Consider the following 11,974-nt stretch of genomic DNA (forward strand, 5'->3'; position numbering starts at 1 on the left):
AGGTAATCGATATTATAGTTATTCAATTAGATCTTAAATTCTTGTCAAAATTTTCTTCTATATAATTTGTAACAAAGTAGATAAATTGTATATGATTTATTTAGCATCAGTTTCAAAGTTCCCCATTCTTAAAACTAAAGGCAACTTCTTGGGAAGAACAGAAAAGGCTGTTAGGAAGAATTCATGTTTCTTAAATTTAATTTTGTTTCTTTGTACAAATTTTTAAAATTCATAAGGTAAGTTTAAGTTTTTGTTAAATTACTTAAGTAAAATCCAAGTTGATTTTCATTAATGTTAATGACAGTATTCAATAGCAAATTTTATCTCAGCCATAATCCAAAACAATATGAAAACAAATTAGTCTAAGACACAAATTTATAGGACTTTGAATAAACATTTCTTACGAAGTGGTATCATAGAAGTGAATAGTTAGGTATAGTAAGTACAGAATTACCATAAAAAGGTTTTCTTTCCTTGAACTCCTTTTACAAGCTTGTGTATGTATAAAAAGTATTTTTATGCTACATGTAAAGAATTTCTTTAATGTGAGACCTGTGTCTGGTTTTTGCTGCACAAATACTTAATTTTTAGGCAAAATTGAGTTAAATGCAAAGGAATTTATTTTCAATTTAAGTAAATTCTACTCTTGCTCAGGATGCTTGTTAAACACAGCAGCTTGCTCACACATAAAAAAGAATGGAAAACATAGCAAAATATTCACTGCTTTCTTATGAATGGCAAGATAGTCTTAACAGGAACTGTGACAGAAATACACTGCTGGCTTAGGACAGAGCAGTAATCTTAATTGGAGTGTCACGAGACTACATACTACAGCTCACTGACATTTTCTTCTCTCAAAGTCCACTACTCTGGCCGAGCCAAAGGTTCAGAAAAAGGGTCACACTTGCTCAGTCTAGAAAGGAAGCTAAATGTATATTCTGTCGTGTAGTGCTTCCCATTTTTCGGTAAGATTTGAGACTTGATTTCCTTCCACACTCTCAAGCCTAAGCACAAAAAAACAATTTTTGAGTGTTTTTTTGTCAACATGATTTTCCATAAGATTTCATTTCCATTTAAATCAGAGGATTTTTGGGTGCCTGGGTGGCTCAGTGGGTTAAAGCCTCTGCCTTCAGCTCAGGTCTGATCCCAGGATCCCAGGATCGGGCCCCACATCGGGCTCTCTGCTCAGCAGCAAGCCTGCTTCCCTCCTCTCTCTCTGCCTGCCTCTCTGCCTACTTGTGACCTATGTCTGTCAAATAAATAAATAAAATCTTTTTTTTAAATAAATAAATCAGAGGATTTTGCCATCTGAAGCCAAAACATTTTCTCCAAGGCCTTGCAGAGACTTGTTTAATTGGCTTCTGTATTAAAAATTGTCTCCTAAGACTAATACTGTAACAGAACTAACATGAGTTCACTTCTTGGTGAATTACAGAGAGTGACCATACTAGGCAAAGCTGTCATACAAAAGATGTTTTTAGAAGGAAGGAAAATGATGGGGAATAAGTTACAAAGCTATGACCCCCCCAGTTAGGGGGAAGTGGGTTTCTTTTATTTAGGGTAAGATGAATGTTCACAGGGGCGCCTGGGTGGCTCAGTGGGTTAAGCCTCTCCCTTCAGCTCGGGTGGATGGAGCTCCGCATCAGGCTCTCTGCTCAGCAGGGAGCCTGCTTCCCCTATCTTTCTGCCTGACTCTCTGCCTACTTGTTATCTCTGTCAAATAAATAAATAGAATCTTAAAAAAAAAAAAATGAATGTTCATAAAGGGGAGTGTTGTCATCACATGTCCAGGTGGATGTGATGTCATGCGTGAGTACTTGGGAAAAATGCCTATACATGCATTATATGTTATGTTCGTGAGGTTTGTATTGCTCCTTGAGTGGAGGTTTTAAAATTATAATGAAGCAGAGGTAGGATGAAAGGAAGGGGGGTGTGGGCATGTTCTGAGAGACCAAATAAACTAGATGGGGACTGGCTGTGATGAGCACTGGGTGTCGTATGTAAATGATGAATAACTAAATTTTGCACCTGAAACTAATATTACACTGTATGTTCGTGAACTGGAATTTAAATGAAAGGTTGACACTAAAAAAATAAGCAAAATTAAAAATAAATAATAAACTACATGGGGTTTGGGGCTCCTTATCTCAGGTAGGGAATGCAGGGCCTTGCTTACTTCTGACCCAGCACTGGGGCTTTTCTACTCATTTAGTGTCTCTGATATGGCTAGGCTTTTTCCTCTTCTGATAGATTGTTCATGTTTTGAAGTCCCCCTTTCCCCTTAAAGTCCTTAACTACCAAGATTTTTGCTTTTTTTTTTCTTTTTTGTAATTCTGACACTTTCTAGGAGTTCTGCAACACATGTGCTTGGGCAAGTAGAGTATAGATCGCAGAAAATAGGTGGGAGCCTAAAATGACTTTGTGTCACAGAATCTGTGTCTCCTTTTTCTTTTTCTGGGGACCCTAAACTCTTTCTACGTCCAGTTTTTGAACTGACTCTTTATCTTCAAAAGCACTAAGCAAAATCTGTCCCATTTTCTTGAAAATATTCCTGCGATGCCCCTTTTGGCTAAAGCATCCTGTTGCAAAATCTTCCTCTGCTACACTTTTGCTTTCTTAGCGAAGAATTTATGTTCTCTTTGTCCACATTTCACACCATTGTTAAATGTGCTCAAGTGAGCTGGTTCTTGAGAAATAGCAACTTTATGACATTATCTGTAATGTTTTCATTTTATTATGAAGAATTGCTGACCCCAACATCTATGAAGAACGTATTTCTATATTGAAACGGTCTCTACCCCTTACCCGCAACCCCCCTTACTTTTAACAGTTGAAACATCTTGTGCCATCAACTCTGGACAGTACAGCAGAAATACTGGTATCAACACAGTCCTTCCACACAGGCATTTTGTTTCTAGATATAAGGACAGAAATAGTAAGTTGATTTCTACCTTTGCTTATCCCAAGCAGTATTTTGCCAGAGAAAACAAAGTTTTCTTTAATTTCACCATATTTATGATTATTTTTACTGAGGTGTAATTGACTTATAACATTACATTAGTTCTGACTATACAACATAATGATTCAGTATTTATATATGCTTCAAAATGTTTACCACAAGAAGTAGTTAATATCAGTCTTCATACAATGATACAAAACATTTCTCTTTATGATTACAACATTTAAGATTTACCTTTAGTAACTTTCAAATATGCAATGAAATACAATGTTATTGATGCTAGTCACCATCCTATAAAATTATATCCCCAGGACATACTCACTTCATAACTAGAAACGAAGCCTTTTGATTCCCTTCATTCATTCACTTAACCCCCTACTCTCCTCTGGCAGCCAACCTCTGGTTCTCTGTATCCATGAGTTTTATTTGATTTTGTTCATTTTTTCTTTTTTTTTAGATTCCACATAAAAGTAATATTATATGGATTTCTCTTCCCCTTTCTGACTTATTTCACATGGCATTATACCCTCAAGTTTCATCCATGTTGTTGCAAATAGTAAGATTTTTTTCATTCTTTTTATGGCTGAGTAGTATTCCTAAATACCTACATATCTATATATGGATATATTTTGTGTGTGTGTGTGTGTATTCCTGATATTCCTTATTTATATATATTCCTATATATACAAAACACAGTATTCAATTATATATATAATTGTATACATATATACATTTTATGTATGTACATATGCATATACACACACCTTTACATCATCCCTATGCATTTATCCATTGCTGGATACTTAGGTTGTTTCCTATCTTAGCTATTATAAATAATGCTGCAATAAACATAGGGGTGCATATATCTTTTTTGAAATTAGTGTTTTTATTTACTTCAGATAAATACCCAGAAGTGGAATTGCTGGATCATATGGTGATATGATATCTATTTTTAATTTTTAGAGGAACCTTTGTAATGTTTTCCATATTGGTTGTACCAATTTATATTTCTAGTAACATTGCGCAAAAGTTTCCTTTTCTTGGCGTTAGAGAGTAGTAGGGAATTTGGGTAAATTGGAAGGGGAGATGAACCATGAGAGACTATGGACTCTGAAAAACAGTCTGAGGGGTTTGAAGTGGCGGGGGGGTGGGAGGTTGGGGTACCAGGTGGTGGGTATTATAGAGGGCACAGCTTGCATGAAGCACTGGGTGTGGTGAAAAAATAATGAATACTGTTTTTCTGAAAATAAATAAATTGGGAGAAAAAAAATTTTCCTTTTCTTTATGCCAACACTTATTTCTTATCTTTTTTGGGCGGGGGAGCACAGAGGGTGAGAAGGAAGAAAGAGAATCTAAAGTGCGATCCATGCCACACACCAAGCCTGAAATGGTGCTTGATCTCACAACCCTGAAATTATGACCTGAGCTGAAATCAAGAGTCAGATGCTTAATTGACTGAGCCACTGAGGTGTCCCCTTATTTCTTGTCTTTTTGATAATAACCATTCTGATAGCTATGGGATAACATGTCATTGTGGTGTTGATTTGCAATTCCATGATGATTAGTGATTTTGGCATGTTTTCATGTTGGCCATTTGTACCTCTTCTTTGGGAAAATATCAGTTCACATCCTCTGCCTCTTTTTTAATCAGATTTTTTTCTATTGAATTGTATGAGTTTTTTTAATATATATTTTGGATATTAGCCCCTTAATAAGATACAGGATATGAATGGGAGAAATTACTGCAATCAGTTGCCTTTTGATTTTTTTGATGGTTTCCCTTGTTGGCAGAAGATTTCTAGTTTGATATAGTCTAACTTGTTTATTTTTGCTTTTGTTCTTTTGCTTTTGGAGTCACATAAAAAAAATCATCACTAAGATCAGTGTCTTGGAATTTACCACATAGGTTTTGTTTTTTGGGTTTTTGTTTGTTTGTTTTTAATGAGCATTTCGTGGGTTCAGGTCAGGTTCCAATTTTCAACCAAGTTTGAGTTGATTTGTGTATATGGTATAAGAGAGAAGTCTGATTTGCTTTTCTTTCTTTCTTTGCATTTTGCTGTCTAGTTTTACAACTGTCACGTATTGAAGAGAATATCCTTTGTCCATTTTATATTCTGGCCTTCTTTAATGTAAGTTCTCATACATGCATGACTGTATTTCTCTTTATTCTGTTCCACTGATCTATTTGTTGGTTTTCTTGCTAACACCAAACTGTTTTGATTACTAGAGCTTGGTAATATAGTTCAAAATCAGGGAGCATGAGGCATCCAGCTTTGTTCCTTCTTAAGATTGCTTTGGCTATTTAGGGTCTTTGTTGTTCCAGACCAATTTTAACATTGTTTGTTCTATTTTGGTTTAAAAATGCTGCTTGGGGGGCACCTGGGTGGCTCAGTGGGTTAAGCCGCTGCCTTCGGCTCAGGTCATGATCTCAGAGTCCTGGGATCGAGCCCCGCATCGGGCTCTCTGCTCAGCGGGGAGCCTGCTTCCTCCTCTCTCTCTGCCTGCCTCTCTGCCTGCTTGTGATCTCCATCTGTCAAATAAATAAAATCTAAAAAAAAAAAAATTGCTGCTTGGTACTTGATAGGGATTTAATTTAATCTATGGATGTCTTAAGGTAATATAGACATCTAAAAAATGTTGATTATTTCAGTCTATGAGCACAGAGTGTCTTTCAATTTACTTCTAATTTCCTTATCAACTGTATACACATTTTAGGAGACAGAACTTTCACTTCCTTGGTTAAATTTATTCCTAGATATTTAATTCCTTTGATGCAGTTGTATATGGAATTATTTTCTTAATTCTTTTGGTAGTTTGTTAATAATGGAGAGAAACAGAACAGATTTTTGTGTATTCAATTTGTACTCTGCAATTTTACTGAATTTGTTTATAAGTTCTCACCTTTTTTGGTAAAGTCTTTAGGGTTTTCTAAATATAAAATCATAGGTTCTGCAAATAGTGACAGTTTTAGTTATTCTTTTCCAATCTGGATACTGGTTATTTCTTGTGCCTAACTGCTGTGGCTAAGACTTTGAATAATATGTTGAATAAAATTATCAGAAGAGCCTAAAGTACTAGATACTCCAGGCTTGAAAATATACACACACACACATTCTTTCACCAATCATACCTTAATTTTTAAAATAATCCATTGCATGCCAGTGCCAGTCATATTTAGGTAATTGTGTGGTGTGATATTTCTCTAAGAACTCCAGGTATATTTAGATAAAAATAATTTGAATGATCATAATATTAGATCTGAAAAGTCAGAAGCTATACATTCTTTCTCTTTCAAGTTGTGCATTAATTTTCCAAACAGTAACATTTGTCAAAAAGAAAAATTGGTCATACATATCTTTTTCTTTTTTCTGAAGATACATTAAATTGAAAATAAATGAAGCAAAAGAGTGTAATTTCATAACAAAAAAGAAAAAATGGGGTTCCAGTAGTAAACAAAACATTTCAACACAGTTGTAAGTCCCAGAGAAGAGATCAGAAAGGCTTGACCAATAACTGGGAGAAGAACAGAAGTTAGCCTAGGTTCTGATATTGTCCCATGGATAACCTTAGAGATCAGTATTTTGAGAAGCTGGTAATAAATAACTTGGGACAGATGTGAGACACAAAAGGAAACCTAAAATATGAGTGGAACAGTATTTCAAACCATAGACTTCTCCCCTCAAGTACTGACAAAATGTTTTCCACGTAGAAAACTGTATTCTACTACCCAGGTAAAGAGAGAAATGAATGGCTGCGGGGTAGAAAGTTCTTCACATATCAGCACTTAGACACCCCCCACTCTAAAGCCTGCCCTATCCTCCAGTCACACAGGGAAGCACTGAATCTTCATTAGTCCACCCCAACACCATACACAGTGCTCCTGGATTATGCTCTCATGGTCTCCTTGTTAGATATGAACAGAGAGTCAAGACCGACAGAGATTGGAGGAAAGCCTGAAACCTGGCAGAGGGAGAGCGGGAGAATAAGACGGATACGCAAAGTCTTTCTCTAATGAATGTTCTCTTCAAAGAAAGCATGTAATGGAGTGTGATGCTGTTCACAAGAAGTGAGAGACAGGAGGGTAATGGAAGGGGAGAAAAAATGAAACTATCTTTGCTGAATAGCAATTAGTAAAAAGGGCAATGGATAGTATTCCAAGAAAAGAGAAATGGATGACACAGAGTACGCAGGAGGGAGGTGCCACAGAGAATATCCCTTGAGGCTGTCCGACATCAATCTGACAGGGCTTCTCAGAACCTCATAGGGAAAAAACGGTCTATATCAAAGAAGCATCCCAAACCCATGAAAATAGAAATCCTGGTACTGTGATGAAGAGTTGTGAAATTGCAGAAAAACTAAAGAAATTTAGAAGTTGGTTTTTTGTGTGTTTTGTTTTTTTGTTTGTTTGTTTTTTGTCTGGAGGAGAGAGTGAGGAGGCAGAAGAAGGTGAGGAAAGAGTTACCTAAGAAGAAGGGATCATTTAATTAGCATTGACATTCTCGTCAGCAACACTGGATGACAGATGACAAAGGAGTTACTTTTGTTTATTTTTTGTTCATTTTCTTTTTAATTTTGATGGATGATTTTAAACCAGCTGTTCACTACTCAGTATTTTCATTTAAGTTTGAGATAGAATAAAAAATAATTTCAGACATCAGAAAACTTCTTTCCATATATCTAATCCTAGAACATACTTAGATGTTTTAGCATTAGAAGGAGATAAACCATAACTATAAGGTGAAAAAAGAAGTGACATCAGTTCCAGTCCCCTGGAACAGCAGATCTGGAGATGGCAGTCAGTCCAGACTACAGAGGCAGGGCTGCATTTTCCAGGAGAAAGGGAGGTGTTTGGTGAATAAAAAGGAATATGCAAGAGATTCGTCTTTATTTCTTTTTGAGTTTTTAGAACGATTTAAGACAGGCAATGTAAGTTGGGAGTCTGGGGAGAATCACAGGGAGAAAGAATTCTATAAGAAATAAAAGTTACAGAGCACTTTATGAATTGGGGGCAAAGAATAAAACATAAATTTTGTCAGAGTAAAACATTGTGTCCTGTTTTAACTAAAAAGGGTAACAACTAAATTGGGAAAATGAGAGAATTAAGAATATTTGAGAAATAACCTTTTACCATAGTAGAGAAAAATCAGTGAACTAAAATTAGTAATCTAAGAACTCAGTTTTTAGATAAAGGGCTAAAAGGGAATGGATTGGGGAATTTTTTAGTATATGTGCTGCCGAAGTGAGCACATTGGGGAATTTTTTAAATGAAAAATCCTGCTGCCTTCTTTTTTTTTTTTAGCATTTGTAAGATTATTTTGATAATTCTTCAAGCCAATTTTTTTTTGCTATGCCAATCACTAATATAATTTGCATTTGTCATTTCAAAATTTGTTAACACTCCTACTTAGAGTGTCAAAGGCAGTGACAAATATCATACATAATTGAAATATCAATAAATTTAGCACAGAATGGTTCCCTAAATCACATCTTCCTATATTCTTCTCAAAACCCATACAGTTTTGTTTTGTCAGATTTACAGTCTCCTTTTCTTGCCTGGTTCTCTAGGATATACATGACAGCTGTTGTGATGTTTTGATTTTTTTCTTTTTTAAAGATAACTCATTATAAAACATTTGTGGCTTTAAGCTAGAAGGCAGTCCTCAAGGTACAGAGGCATATAGCATTTCCTTCTGGAACACTGAAAATTTCCTGAAAAATGAAGGCAGTTGCTTATTGAAACAATTTTCAGAACATAATCCAACAAAACCAGTACTTCATTTGCATAAGCCTCACACACTTTCTAGCATCATCCCAGAGTGTATTAATCAAACTCGGGAATCTGCTGATATTCCAGCAGCAAATTTAAAAAGAAAACTTGAAAATCAGAGACTGAAATCAGTCTGAATTAGCTTCGAAGTCTACTCACAACCTATGTATCTTCCAAATGTTCTTATTTTGTCCATTTCTGGTGTCATTGGCAGGAACAATGTTCCACATTTCTATTTCTTGTATATGTTAGGTAGTTATATGTAAATGGCCTGGTGCTATTCCTGGCACAGATTAAGTCTGTAATTCATGGCAGGGCAGTAGAGTGGTTGCTGCTGTCAATCGTTCTGATAAAATTTGTCCTCATCATTGCAAAACCCAATCTTCTCCACAGAGCTTTTAATTTTTCCTGAGTGTTAGTTGACAGATGGGATATCACTAATTCTCCCTTCAAGCTAAAAGTATGCGTGGCTGCAGAAAAGTCACCGGTAGATGTAGTTACACTGAAAGAGATGACATTATGAGGAATTCAAGGTTTGGTCACAGAGTAATGTAACTGCTTTCCTTATGGCACTGGTGAAATGCCTTCATAGCTAATTCCAAATGAGCTGCTACTCTGAAGATCTGTCATCCATGGAGAGTAAGTGTCAGGTAACTGATGACTTAGGGAGTCAACTCACATTTGATTATATAAGTTCTGCTGTGTCTCAAAGTGTTTGTTTTATACTCCTATTTTCCCAATGACCAATTACAGAGATCTACATTGAAGAGAAAATAGATACTAATTGCAGGCTTAAAAATTTACTCATAATACTCCTTAAACATGTAAACGAAAGCTAGCATTTTTGTTTTCTATAAAGGATCTGAATTTGTTAGCAGTTTTCCATTTTGTTGTGTTTTAAAAGAAGAAAAAAAAAACAGGTGACTTTTGAACAACAGATTTGGACTGCATAGGTCTACTTATGTGAGTACTTATTCTCAGTATAGTACTGTAAATGTATTTTTTCTCTTTCTTGTAACTTTAAGATTTTCTTTACCTTCTTAATTATAAGAATGCAGTATAGAATACCTATAACCTAAAAAATAAGAGTTTACAGACTGTTTAAGTTATCCATAAAGCTTCTTGTCAACAGACTTTTAGTAATTAAGTTTTTAGGGAATCAAAAGTTATACTTGAATTTTCAATCTTACAGGGGGTTAGTGACCTCAGTCCTCACATTGTTCAAGTGTCAGTTGTGTAGTTTAACCTGCTAACATATGATCTTACATCTTCACAAGTATAAAAACCTATTTTCAATGATTTAATCACTTTCAGATAAATATTCCGCCTTTCAGGTCAGTGGGTACATGTAAAGGTGCTTAAGTTCAAACTAGAATGATGTATCACCTCAACCTGTTGGAATGGCCATTATCAGAAAGATGAGATAAGAAATGTCAGCATGAATGCGAAGAAAAGAGAACCCTAGTGCACTGTTGGTAGAACTCTAAACTAGGGCAGCCACTATGGAAAAGAGAATGGAGAATCCAAAAAACTGAAAATAGAACTACCCTAGGATCCAACAATTCCACTCCTGGGAGTATAGCCAAAGGAAATGAAAACACTAACTTGAAAAGATAGCTGCATCCCCATGTTCACAGCTGCATTGTTTACAGTAGCCAAGACTTGGAAACAACCTAGGTGTCCATTGATGGATGAATGGATAAGGAAGTTGTGGTCTATACATAGACAGTAGAATATGATTCAGTCACACACAACCAGGAAATCTTACCATTTGCAGTAACATAGATGGACCTTCAAGGCTTTGTACTAAGTGAAATAAGCCAGACAGAGAAAGAGAAATACTGTATAACTAAAAGACAAATACTGTATGATCTCATATGTGGGACCTAAATATGTATGGATCTAAATATACAAGTAATCTAAACATACATAAAGAGATCAGACTTGAGGATTCCAGAGGCGGAGGTTTGTGGGGAGGAGAAGTGGGAGGAAGATGGTCAAAATGCAAAAATTACCAATTATAGATAGGATAAATAAGTACTAGGGACATAATTTACAACATGACTACAGCTAACACTGCTGTTGGGTAATTAGGAAAGTTGTTGGATTAAAACCATGAGAATTCTCATTACAAGGTGCACTTTTTTTCTTTTTTCTTCGTTCTTTGCTTTTTCCTGGATCTGTAGGAGATGATGGATGTCAACTGAACCTCTTGTGGTCATCATTTCACTATACATGTAAATCACACCATCATGATGTATATTCCTTAAACTTACACAGTGACGGATGTCAGTTATTTCTCACTAAAATGGGGGAGGGGGAGAATTCTGCCTTTTCAATGCTTGCTTCTTATTCTCATTTTCTTCAAGATGAGGTCATGTCATAACCTTTCAATGTTCTTATAGTCACAGAGGATAAGAAGGCCTTGAATCTCCTTTTGATTTTGAGCACCGCTCTCTCATCTTCGCCATGTTGTCTCTCTGGTGTAGTCCAGAATCTATGCTTGTGGAAATCAGTGAGATGTGACTTTCTGACTGGTCTTTGGGGGGACAGTATTCAGGCATCGACATTTGGATGCCTTGGTGCAAACTGTCCTCGGTCCAGAAATCCTTCTTTGAATCTTTTTCAGCCTGACTCTGAACCTTGTAACCTTTCCATTACCATGCTAAAACTTCTGAGTATCTGGATGCCTGGGTGGCTCAGTTGGTTGGACGACTGCCTTCGTCTCAGGTCATGATCCCGGAATCCCGGGATCGAGTCCCGCATCAGGCTCCCAGCTCCATGGGGAGTCTGCTTTGCTCTCTGACCTTCTCCTCGCTCATGCTCTCTCTCACTGTCTCTCTCTCAAATAAATAAATAAAATCTTTAAAAAAAAAAACTTCTGAGTATCTTACTTTATCATCACACATATTCTTTCTGGGCTTCTTACAGAGGATGTCATCTTACCTATTGAGCCACCTCAGCTGGTACTGTTGGATTTTTGTTTTACAACATGCTGGGTATCCAACTTTTGCAGCAGTACTTTCTAGTGCTTACTGAATTAAATTTTCTAGGGAGAGGTACTATGGTGATCAACCTTTGTTGTTTTGTCTTAAATTCTTCAAATCCCAATTCTCTGATACAGTACCTATCCACAATAAATAGTAATAATTAACTGAATTAAACAAATCATTAGTCAATTAATATGGTGGCCAAGCTAATAAATTGAGGAATGGGAAAAAACATAGGATGGGAAATTGCAAAAAGGT

The sequence above is a fragment of the Neovison vison genome, chromosome 8 (assembly GCF_020171115.1).
Source record: "Neovison vison isolate M4711 chromosome 8, ASM_NN_V1, whole genome shotgun sequence".
NCBI lineage: Eukaryota > Metazoa > Chordata > Mammalia > Carnivora > Mustelidae > Neogale > Neogale vison.